Source organism: Schistocerca gregaria, chromosome 2, assembly GCF_023897955.1.
Source record: "Schistocerca gregaria isolate iqSchGreg1 chromosome 2, iqSchGreg1.2, whole genome shotgun sequence".
Classification (NCBI taxonomy): domain Eukaryota; kingdom Metazoa; phylum Arthropoda; class Insecta; order Orthoptera; family Acrididae; genus Schistocerca; species Schistocerca gregaria.
Genome location: NC_064921.1, coordinates 598,290,117 through 598,302,542, shown reverse-complemented (window position 1 = coordinate 598,302,542; position 12,426 = coordinate 598,290,117). Strand labels below are relative to the sequence as shown.

General features: G+C 46.8%; 1 protein-coding gene across 1 annotated transcript in view; it reads left to right on the top strand.

Annotated features, from left to right (window-relative positions):
- The window catches only part of LOC126334527 (spindle and kinetochore-associated protein 1-like), a 424,403-nt gene that overhangs the window by 81,766 nt on the left and 330,211 nt on the right, over positions 1 to 12,426 (top strand). The window lies entirely within an intron of this gene.

The window sequence follows — 12,426 nt, the reverse complement described above, 5'->3', positions numbered from 1 at the left end:
AACAAAACGTACATCAGCATAAAAGTTGTGATGTTTCGGGGTATGCGTTTTGCATATCGATCCGGCACTGTTTCATACAGACTCACGTTCCCTGGATTTTTGTGAATTACGCTTATGCTTCTGACTTTTTAGTTTTGTTTGGCAGACGTCCTGAAGATGCACCAAGCCCGAAACGCGCCAACATAAAAAATTTTAACAAGTTACTAGGCCATATCTAGCAAACTATTCAGATTGATGCAAGTCCTCCCTCGGTTGAGAAACTGCTACAGTACACGCTGTCGTAACCAGCCTTCTTTCATTACATTTATGCAATCAGTTGTTAATTAATGTAAACCTGATTTTTTTTTTGCCACGAGCTCATGTTGCGTTCATGTCACGATAAACAGAAATAGTTGCTAGTAAACGCATCAGCTACGCGCAGTCTTTTCTCGTGCTGCCTCCAGGTGGTTACCACAGGAGGTGCAGCCCCCCTCCCCTTCTCCAACCTTCCACGTACTGGTGTGTCAGGTATGAGAAACATATCTGCGTTGCTCAGGTGCGGCTACCTGTGCGGTTTCCAACCATAGGAACATTGCACGATCTAGCAGATGACGTCGAAAGCCCCACCAGGCTTTTCGCGGATGATGCTGTTGTCTATTGAGAACTCGCTGCACTAAAAAATTGTTGCTAAATGAAGGAAAACTACAGTTGATCACCGCTTGGTGCAAGTAGTGGCTATTGACCGCCAACAAAAACAAATGTGCCATGTTGCGAACAGACAGACAGAAAGACCTTTATTATATGATCAAGAGATTGCAGAACTGTCACTGGAAACAGTCACTTCCATAACATATATGGGAGTCTGCGTAGTGAGCGATTTGCGATGGGACGATCGCATATTATTAATCAGGGGTAAGGCAGACACCACACAAATTCATCGGAAGAATCCTCAGGAAATTTAGTCCATCAGCAAGGGATGCAGCTTACAAAATACTCGCTCTACCACTACTTGAATGTTATCCGTCAGTGTGGGATCCGTACCAGGTAGGACTGATAGAGGAAATAGAGAAGTTCTAAAGAAGAGCAGCACGTTACATTACAGGTTCAGGTAGTGAGCGCGAAAGCCGTACGGGGGTGCGACGTCCAGGAGGAGATCGTCTCTGTTCTGACAGGGAGGAGGAGGAGGAGGAGGAGGAGGAGGAGATTAGTGCTTAACGTCTCGTCGCAAAGAGGTCATTAGAGACAGAACATACGTGCGGGAAGGATGGGGAAGGACATCTGCCGTGACCTTTCAAAGGGACCATCCCGGCATTTTCCGGAATCGGTTTAGGGAATTCACGGAAAACCTAAATCAGGCTGGCCAGACGCATGTTTGAACCGTCGTCCTCCCGAATGCGAGTCCGGTGCGCTGACCACTGCGCTACCTCGCTTGATGGAACTAGCTACCAGCCTCGAGCGGTTGTTTTGACTGTTCCCCCCCACCCCGCTGTGTCACGGAGGCGCATAATCACGGATGTACAAGATTTTGTGACATGTTTTCGATTGCGTCGTTATAGGCGGCAGAGTCTAGTCGCCTCTATTCTGTGGTCTTTTAGGATCGGTAGCGCTTTGACCACTTTGTTCAGCGTTTTGCTTTTTTGGTTCCTAAGTGACGAATTGACTGAGCATCGGCTAGACTCGGTACATTCTACCAGCCGTAGTTGTGTTCTAGTCCCGGGCATGTTAATGCCTGCGTGGTTCGCAGCGGCTTTACTTTTGTTTTGTTTTGCAAAATTGCCTCAGTGACGTGCGGCTGCTAACGGAACAGTGACATTCGCTGGGCTTGTGAAACCTTTAGAGATATGGGACTCCATACATACGGTGCAGATGCTTCGTACGGCCAGTTGTACTCACTTCCTATCTCTTTTTTCTTTTTTCCCCACAGTCTCGGTGTAATGAAGCACTGCTTTCTGTAGCCGTGATTACGCATTGCTGTAGGTAGCATAATGACATGCAGTTAAATGTGCTCCATGTTAATTATTAAGCAGTATGCTTCTGGAAGGGAAAGTCCGTACTGACTTGAATTGTTCTCGGCTGTCACATGGCTAATGCATAGAGGATATTCGGAAATTCTCGTTAAAAACTTCTAGGGCTTGTAGAGGGAACCGAGTGTACACTTTTTTGAATTGCAATCAACGTTCGGAAAGGTACCGTTTCTGGGCTACAGCCATTTGAAAATATTTGGTAACGCGAACACTTTTACAAGTGTGATTCTTCAGTTTCTTCCGGCGTATTTGTTGCTCGAACAGTCCACGGGTACACTGCCGGTTCATAGTGTCCAACGGGCACAATATTTCGGCGATCAGACATGTCGCCATCGTCAGGTGCGCTGGCGAACTGAGCTCCTGAGGGCGGGCTGCCGATTTAATTCCCCGCTCCCCGCGGGCCGCTCTCTTCGCCGTCCGCGCCCGGGCGCCGACGGTCGCGAAGACGTGGGCGTCAGAATCTGTCGTAGCGTCGATGTGCTTGCTACGTCCGCCCTGGTCGGCAGTTCGTCCTTCTTGCTGAGAGTCTTCTTAATTACATTCAGTGCCGGGTCCCAAGCCTTGCTGAGATTGTAGCCGCAATCTCGGTTCATAAGATCTTCCCTGGTGCCAATTTCGATAGCCCCCCTAATAACTCTGTCCCAATATTTAGAGCTCAGAGCCAGGATCTTGGTACGCTCATAATCCATCTCGTGTTTCTCGGACAAACGGTGCTCTGCTACCGCCGACTTATTTGGATCGATGTTTTCGACAACGATCTTCGATGGTGCGTACTGTTTGTCCGATATAAGTCTTCCCACACTCACAGGGAATTTGGTACATGCCGGCCTTCCTCAAACCGCGGTCATCTTTCACAGGGGCGCGGGCGCGGGCGGCGAAGAGAGCCGCCCGCAGGAGGAGGGGGTTTAGGACGGCCGCCCGCCCTCAGGAGCTCAGTTCGTCAGCGCACCTGACGATGGCGACATGTCTGATCGCCGACATATTGTGCCCGTTGGACACTATGAACGGGCAGTGTACCCGTGGACTGTTCAGTGCTTCAAGTGTCAGGGCCTCAACTATATTGCAGCACACTGCTCCATGGCAGTAAGGTGCAGAAAATGCGCCGAGGCCCATGACACAAGAACATGCACAAAGAAACAGACGGACCCGCAAATAAGGTGCACGCTGTGTGGCAAAAACCACACAGCGGTTACCAAGGCTGTGAGGTCCATAAACGACACACACAGCAGACAAAGGGCGCAAAGGCCACCACTCCCCCCCCCCCCCCCCACGCAAACAAAACACCACGAACCCATCCAGACACACAAGAAAACAAAACATGACAACACACATGGACAAGGCCTAGGTAGAACCAAGGCCGGATACACTGAGGGCGACTTATGCGGAAGTGGTTTCTCCTCTGAGGAACCATGAAAGTGTGGCCCAATCACCACAACACCAGACACTACCACAAGAACAACACCGGGAAACACACAGCAACAACGACCAGGTCCACCATGACAGAGAAAGCCCTAGGGAACCCCACACACACTCCCCCCCCCCCCCCCCCCCCATGGATCAGTTGTTAGGTGTAATGGTGTAGACCATGAACCTCGTCATGGAAATGATGAAGGAATTCAGGGAAGCCCAGAAGCAGAACACACAGATCCTCGTCGCCTTTCAGGCAACAGTCCAGCAGTCGCTCTCCTCTGCGACTTCCTCAGTAGTATCAAAACCCCATCATGTATAGACGACTGAATATCCAAGGCCTGACAATGTGCGTCTCTAACGCAGACGGCATTGTTAATCAAGAGTTTGAGTTCAGAGAACTTATGAAGGAGTTCTCCATCGACATATGCATGATGGGGGAAACCCACCTAAAACCGACAGTCCCCAACTATGTTAGCTATCGCAAAGATAGGCCAACCCAAGGCGGAGGAGTGGCCATATACATAAAAAGAGGGATCCCCCACCACCAGGTATTCTTACCAGCTACCAATAAAATCGAAGCAGTGGCGGTGGAAATAACCACTGCCACCGGACCCCTAACAATTGTTGCAGTCTACCGACCACCACATGACCAGATAGATGAGGGAGGCATAGCTGCTCTAGGGCAAATTGAAGGCAAACTCGTAATAGGGGGAGACCTCAATGTCAAACACGCTGATTGGAATTGTAGAGTAACCTCCAGAGCAGGCGCCAAGCTGCAACAACTAGCGCGCACGCACCACTTCGAAACATGGGGTCCAGTAGAGCCTACACATTTTCCCAAAAACGGAAGCAGGCCCGATGTGTTAGACATAGCTCTCACTAGGAGGATCGCAGGAGTTGTGGCCGCAAGGACAATGAACAGAATGTCCTCCAACCACAACCCAGTGATTCTAGAAGTGGATATGGGAGAATGGGTAGCACTCCCACGATACCAAACGTCTTACAAACGCACAGACTGGGAGCGATACCAAGAAACTGTCGCCTCTGATATCGCTCGCGCTCCGCCACCTACTGCCGAAACAGTACAACAAGCGCTACAAGACTTAACAGGCACCATCTTGCAGGCAGCGGAAGAGGCCACCCCTCCACAAAGGGATGGCCCTCCACCGCAAATACAGCTCCCGGAACACTTGCTAGCTCAAATCCGACATAAGAACAGAGTGACAAAAGAGTAGAAGATCACCAGAAATCAGGCCACCAGGAGGCTGCTCAATCGTCTACAGAGAGAACTGGAGGTAGCGCTCAATGAGCACAGAAACCAGCAATGGCAAAACCGCCTCACAGCTCTCAAAGTAGACGATCATACGCTATTGCAAGCAACCAAACAGTTCACAAAAAGACGCGCTAGGATGCCGCCACTGCACGGCGAGCGGGGACTGGTCTGCAGCCATGCTGGGAAGGCCAACGCCCTCGCCGACTCCTTCGAGAAACAGTTTCAAGTGGCAGAACCCCAGGATGAAGAGCATGAAGAGGTAGTCAGTCGTCAACTGGCTGTCTTCCTCAATGCTGAGAGGACGAACCCATACTTTTTGCCCCCGAGGACGTGGCAAGAGTAATCACGTCCCTCCCTACAAAAAAGGCTCCAGGGCACGATAGTGTCACAAACAAGTTAGTCAAAAAACGCCCACCCACAGAGATCACACACCTCGCGAACGTCCTCAACGAGATTACTCGTTCCCGCGAGTTCCCAGCTTGCTGGAAACATGCGGAAGTGGTCACGATACACAAACCAGGGAAAGACTCTATTGCAGCACTACAGGCCGTTTAACCTCTTGCCAACCCTCAGCAAGATTTATGAGCGCCTCCTGCTAAGACCCATACAAGATCATATTACCAGAGAGCAAATTCTGCCGGATTTCCAATTCGGGTTCTGGCAGAACCACTCTGCCCCACAACAGGTCATGAGAATGTTTGAAGCAGCCACATAGGGCTTCAACCACAGAGGCTACTGCGGGATAGTGCTACTAGACGTAGCCAAAGCCTTTGGCTCAGTATGGCATAGAGGGCTACTCTACAAGTTGTACACACAAGGGTTCACCGGGAGAATAGTTCAGCTGATCAAAAGCTATCTCATGAATAGGACTTTCTCCGTCAAAGTAGAAACTGCCACCTCCACCAAAAGGCGTATTCGTGCTGGGGTGCCACAGGGATCGGTCCTGGGGCCCGTTTTGTACAGTTTATACACTGCTGACACTCCAACGACCCCCCTGGTGCACACTGCGCTGTACGCGGACGACACAGCCTTCTACACGAGAAATGCGCACAAGGACCTGGTCATTCGTGGGCTGCAAAGGGCTTTAGACGACACAGAAACCTGGGCCCGTCGCTTGCGCATCACCATCAATTCTGAAAAAAGGCAGGCAATGCTGATTACCCGCAGGCTCGGAAGGCGCGAACCTCCTCAACGTCCCCCCCCCCCTCCACCTTCACCTAAACGTAACCCAACTCCCCTGGCCCAGAACCGCCAAGTACCTTGGCATAACCTTGGACTCTCGTCATACATGGAAACCCCCACATAGACGAGGTCCACAGGAAGGTCTGCGCCAGAATGTCCATCCTATACCCTATCCTGAACTTAACCAGCTCCCTTCCCTGCCCAGTAACAGTAAATGTGTACCAGGCCCTGATCCGGCCAGTAATGGAATATGCGTGCCCTGTCTGGGGATACGCGGCAAAGCAGCACCTGGACAAACTCCAGAGGCTGCAGAACCGCGCCCTCAGGAGGGCACTGCATTTACCTCTTGGATTCCCCACAGACGTTCAGCACGCCACAGCCGATATCCCACTCCTGAGAGAGCGTTTCCAACATCTGGCAAGAGCCTTCTATGAGGGTTCTTCCAGATCGGGAAAGGCCCTCATCCACTCCCTAGGTCGGTATGACATGTCCCGCGATAAGCACAAGCGCCCTATGACGATCTTCGACGACTAAGTCGAAGAGAAAATCCCAATCCCAATGCCCATAAACACCAAACATCTCGCCAAACCCAGGAAAATACCAGACACATACAGAACAGTCATCACATATCACAGACACCAGAAAAGTATAGTAAAATCATACACACACACATACACAGGGGAGTAAAAGCCGAAAGGCTACAAACTCCCCCTCACACTTCCCCAAAGAGGGGAAAGTAAAAGATGAGAGCAGCAGCTGCAGCCCTCAGGAGCTCAGTTCGTCAGCGCACCTGACGATGGCGACATGTCTGATCGCCGAAATATTGTGTCAATTGGACACTATGAACCGGCAGTATACCGGTGGACTGTTTGAACATTTACAAGTAACTGGTCTGGCGTGATCCAGTATATAGCTTTTTTTTTGCATTTCTACTCATTAATAACAAAAGAAATTATTCGTGTACTCGTCGACAGTTTCTCTGTAACCTGATGCAATGCGGTCTTTTCCAATTTTTGTGTGCGGTGTCTCCTCTGAGCTCCACAGTCACACCTGCTAAGAATGAAGTTACCAGTTTCTCGAAGCCGTTGCGTAATTATGGCGCAAAGGGTACCTCCATAAAGCCAACCACCATTACCCTGTTGCGTACCTACCTAGTAAACATGTTTTCAAATTACTGTAGCATCGAAATTGTACGTTTCCGGACGTGCGTTCCAATTCAAAATATTGTCTACTCAGTCGCCTCTACAAATCCTAGAAGTCTGTAGGGGGAATTTCCAAACGCTCTGTAGAGCAGAGCGGGCCATGGCGTGTGAAACTTCACAGGTGCAGTGTGCGCTGGCTTGGTGCATCTCAAGACCCAGCCTGTCACTAGGCTTTGCTTGGTACTGGTCGGGAGTTCCCTGAACAGCGCGACTTCTCATTTAGTATTGCGGTGCGGTATTTTGTGGTCGGCACAACTCTCTGAGATCAACAGAATCGTCGCATCAGCCATGTTTACCCTTTACCATTTGTTTGTGGTATTCAGGATGTTCACAGCTCCAGTGGCTGTTTGCACAAAAACGAGGCACTCTAGCGATCTATCGTCATAATCCTTTAAAATTAATGGGAACGACAGAAGAGAACGATGAGAGGGGTTCTGCATATTTGTAATGGTAAATCATTACAATAACATGCATAAGGAATTTAAAGTCTTAGTTGACAATGAAAGAGTAAAAAATTAAAACGATAGACAGACGGGATTTATTGTTCAGTGCATCAAGAACACTTTGTACTAAATTTACAGGCATGGAGCACGTAATAAAATCGGTAGTACGAATAGTAAAATTTCTGAAGTCGCAGAGTTATTCTTTCGTAAGTTGCACAGTTTCCAATGGAACTGGACGAAGAGTATGGAAACTTAATATATTACTGCAAATTACGTTGATTAAGTCGAGGGGTATGCCTGAAACGATTTTTCGATTTAAAACTCGCTATTATTGAATTTATGAAGGAAAAAGCAAGCAGGGACGAAAATTGGAACAGCAGACATGGACTGCAGACTTCGCATTTTAAGTGGGCTCGACTGCACACTGCCCACAGTAAGTCACTGCAAGACAACTTCTTTCTGATTTGATAGGGATGTATTTAATAGTAGGACACATTGTGACAAAGACCGTCCAATTCCTTATGTCCACTGGCATTAAATAAATTGCGAGATTTGAAGAATTCGTTGTGGCCTTGAAATAATTACAAAGATAGTTTTATAGAGGTTATGAGGACACTGGCAATCTTACATCTGTTTTCGATCTGTTTTCGACACCTTATTCCGTTAGAGTTGAAAGCGTCCCTGTGTAACGGCAGACTTAAATGGTTAACCTGTGAGGTAATTCCAGTTTTCGTGACAAATCTTTTCACATTAAAACTGTCCAGGACGTCCACATTGCTTTTCTAAGATAGAATTTCCAAGTCTCCGTAATGGGGTTGCAAAACTTCGATCTGCATATTTGTATGAAAGATATTTTTCCGATTATTAAGCTTAATAAGTCAAGATTATCTGGCAACTTAAATGCAAAACACTGTGAAATTGTCTTTGCCTGTCCGTACGCCGACAGTTTGTGCCAGACAAAAATTATGTGTTTTCATGGCACCAAAAATAATTAAATAATACTGAAAAATTGTTTGTGTATGATCTATGTTGTGGAGTTGTGAAATATAAAACTAAGTCGTATGCATTGCGACTGCACTGCCGTTTAAATGTGGCGCAGTCACGGTTTTCCCTCTTCCCCCTCAGACAGCTGTAGCGGTAGCGGTAATGTCCAGCGAGGCTGTGCGCTTTGGCACCCGTGCCTGGGTCCAGCTCGTGAGCCGAAATCTTGGTCATCATTGTTGTAGAGACCTTGCGTAGGCAGTGCGGTATTACAAAGTCTGTCTGTTGACTTGCGCTTTATTCAGCGAACGTGTTTATGCGCCTTAGTATGTTGTCGTTTTCTGCTGTTCTGTCTTGCCTTCAGTATTACTGTGGCATTTTGATACCACTTATGTACTGAACACACAGGTGTGCAGTTATTTTGAGTTGCCACCATGTGTTGATCAGTTTGCCTTGAGTTTCGTGTTGTTTCTTGCTACATTGTAATCGATGACATGGACGTTGCCTGCCTTACATGAAATTTACGTAAACATAGTTCTTTTTATTGTGTTTGGTGACTGCATCACCATTTGTATCCCTTTCTTGAAGAATAAATTAGTGTGATTATAGGGGTTCCAATTGCAAAATTATGTGAACAGAGCGGAAAGTTTGTCCACAGAACATGCAATAGGTGTCATCTAAACTTAAAAAAAAAAACAAGGGAGGGCAATTTTAATACATGTTCTGCATGGGTTTAAATAAGGAGACGAATAATTTTAGTTTCTTTCTTGTTACCGTTGTTGAAAGACCGAAACATTTAGTTACATTTCTATTACAAAAATCCTTTACCAAAAAATAATGTGACATGTGAATAAATAGCAAATCAGGAATTAAAGAAAACTAAGGAAGATACCGTTGTATCTGGAAGAAAATTGGCATAACGTAATTACTACGATGGCTTCATTGCTATATGTAGTTAACTGTAATTATTGTTCTGACATGCATAAAAATATTAAATATTTATTTTTACAACATATGAGTATAGCGAATTTTATAAGTTTTAGTGTTTCTTGACGTCAGTTGCACGTTGAACAAGAGAACGGGTTACATAATTCGGTGAGAACGCCAACTGAAATATTTGTATGGTGAAGTTGGCTGAGTCTTCTTTGTAGTGGCAAAAGAAAGCAGAAATGTTAGCTGTACTTAAAACTCATTACTGATGATACTGTTCGTAAAACAAAAATGTTGCCACATGTTAGGGTGCGCAAAACAGCAATGTTTTTTGTTCCGACGGAATATTGCGCCCTAATGCGTTACTGACAATGAGTAAATGAACAAGATAAGGGCTGGACAAATTTTACTTGTCCACTTGAATGCTCTGTGACGTACGGGAACGATTCACAGCAAATATCTTCAAAAACCAAGACTTTCTGTAAAAATCAATAAAAACAATTACGATCGCGTTTTCAGATTTGCTATATTAGTTGGCAGACGGTTTCGGTCCTTTCCTGGGACCATCTTCAGGCTTACAGCGCTATTATGGCTCCTGGTGGACAACCATGGTTCTATGGATCTCGCTCCGTCTGCCGCCAGCAGCAGCCATAATGGCGGTGTAAGCCTGAAGATGGTCTCAAGAAAGGGCCGAAACCGGTTGCCAACAAACTATAAAACGCAATCGGGACTGTTTTTATTCGTTTTTTTAACATTTTATACCGTTCGCTATATTCCAGTCAATAATGCATTCTGAAATTTCAAGACTTTCATTGTTTCTGTGCTCGAGTTTATCGATGCTTATGAACCAATACAAAGCCCTTTGTCAGTTTGTGTTACTAAGACTTCGGTGACAATTCCCTCGGCATCTAGCAGACGAACTGTTTTAGTCGACGCCTACGTTATTGGATCTGGAACTGCGGGCGGTTATGTCGGCTTATCGTGAGTTTTTATTGTGACGTTTAATGAGGCTCGCTGGACTATTTGATAATAAATGCACAACAGTCTTGGAAACGTTCACAATGTGTGTGTTTTCCTTAGACAACCCTGTAATTGCTTACTGTAACGTCACAGCATGTGTTCACGAGAACGGCCACGGGAGTCAAAGTGCACTAATATCGTGGTCTGTCTGGTGATACAAGGTTTCGATTGCAGACAATCGCTCCGGAAAACAGAGAGAACAGACGTACCTGTCGTCAGTCGACCTTTCCGTCCGCATACACTCGCCGCACCGCTCTCGTGAACAGAGCAACTGCTTCGCTGTTGCGCGCGATGCCACCGACAGGAGCGACATTCCGAAGCCGTGTGAAGTACCCCACACGCACACGGGCAGTGCGTTTGCCGCTCCGCAGACATTCCGCTTCTTTGAATGCAGCCTCGTGTGTTCTGTAGTGCGCGCAGATCACGGAACACAACTGTCTGGCTTTGAGTCAATATCCGGCACTTAGTTCTAACTGGCCACATGTGACCTACAAGGCGTGCACTGCGCAAAACATTAGAAGCACTCCAATCCATCTGGGTTTCATGCAAATAAGAGACGCACGTAAAATAACCACACTTCGAGTCCACGTTCAGAAGACTGGACTCGATGGAAAAAGTCGATACGGTAGAGGTGACCACCTTCGAGGTGGCGACCCTTTCATTTCTAAGTGATCGGATTGCGCAAGAATACCTATGGTTCCACACGACACTCTCGTTTCTAATTGGTCGGCTTGTGCACGAATGCCTTCGGTTCCACAGGACACTTCCGTTTCTAGCTGCACACAACTTTGGTGCCACACGAGTCTTTTCCGCACGTGACTGACACTCTCTCTTGCTGTATTATCGCCCTGGTGTTTGTCGTCCATTGCGCAAGTTTGATTCATGCTGCTTCCTCTGGCAGGAAGTCAAACAATAAGTTATTTGAGCAACAAGCCATACTTGGCAGCCTCCGCGGCTTATCTTGTCCCTAAGTCTTGGTGGACTGTTTCTTAATGTCGGCTGGCCGTTTACCTATGGAGCCTGGACTCTAATTATGGCCACAAAATCAAGAATAGAAATTAAAATTTTCTATTGTCAAAACACTCCGTCTCCAGTGATGTGCTGTCGACATTAAACATATCCTTCCTTCCCTCCTTAAAATGGAGTCATTACATAAAATCAGTATTGGAGAAAAATGGTTCAAATGGCTCTGAGCACTATGAGCCTAAACTTCTTAGGTCATCAGTCCCCTAACTAACCTAAGGATATCACACACATCCATACCCGAGGCAGGATTCGAACCTGCGACCGTAGCGGCCACGCGGTTCCAGACTGTAGCGCATAGAACCGCTCGGGCACTCTAGCCGGCCTGATGATAAATCTTATGTTTATACTATCAAGAGGAAAAGAAAGTAATGGCTGAGTCCAAACAAAGTAACAACTCGCCGAACAAAAACCTGCGTACATCCACAAAAGAAAATGTTATGCATTTGGTGGAAGAGCGACGGTGCTGTGTCCTACTAACGGCTTCCCTGAGGTGTAACCTCACTTCTGTTTTGTATTGCCCAAGAATTGAGGCGTCTTACATACGCAATCCAATAATAATGCAATGTTACTCCACGATAACGTCCGCCCGGATTCTCCTAGACTGAGAAGAAACACTATACAGGCTTTGGGTTGGGAAATCTTTCTGCACCCACATTTTGCACCAGATCCTGCCCTCAAATTTTTACCTTTTCTGCTGTCTTTCGAACAACCTTGAACAAACTTATTTTCCTGATGAAAATGCGCTATGAGCACGGCTCGATGAGTTCTTCATCTCAAAACTTAGTGATTTTTACAATTGCGGAATCGAAAAGTTACCCCAGCGTTGATGACGTTGATGAGTAAAGACTCTGCTGTGTGTATGTGTTGTGTTGTGTTTATAAAAATTATTGAAAAATACTACCAACTTATGCACCAATCTAATACTGTGTGGATGTAGACACTGGTACCTTATTGCA